Genomic DNA, 393 nt, shown 5'->3' with positions numbered 1-393 from the left:
TTATTTCTGTTGCTACTTCATAGCTGTAATGTTACTACTGGTATGAATCGTCATGTCAATATCTGATATGCAGGATGTATTTAGGCGACCCCTGTGAAAGGGTCATTCGACCCCCAAAGGGGTCGCGACCCACAGGTTGAGAACCGCTGACATAGAGTATCTTAGAAGCACAAGAGAAGTCTAAGCTTTATTCAAGTGTTGCATTGCCTTAGGGTAGTGATTTTCAGCCTTTTTCATCTCCTGGCACATGTACGAATTACTAAAATTCTGCAGCACACCAAAAAATAGATTTTTTGCCAATCTAACAAAAAATAGGTATAATTTCAATTCATTCACACCGGATGGCTATTGTTGTGTTGGCTGTTGTCATTCATTTTTTTACTTGACAGTCTC

At 39.4% G+C, this 393-nt stretch overlaps 1 protein-coding gene across 1 annotated transcript in view; it reads left to right on the top strand.

The window, feature by feature from the left end:
* The window catches only part of LOC102751999 (dimethylaniline monooxygenase [N-oxide-forming] 5), a 16,640-nt gene that overhangs the window by 9,208 nt on the left and 7,039 nt on the right, over positions 1-393 (top strand).

This window comes from Myotis davidii, unplaced genomic scaffold, assembly GCF_000327345.1.
Source record: "Myotis davidii unplaced genomic scaffold, ASM32734v1 scaffold2782, whole genome shotgun sequence".
NCBI classification, from domain to species: Eukaryota; Metazoa; Chordata; class Mammalia; order Chiroptera; family Vespertilionidae; genus Myotis; species Myotis davidii.
This window is presented reverse-complemented; position numbering and strand designations above follow the sequence as displayed.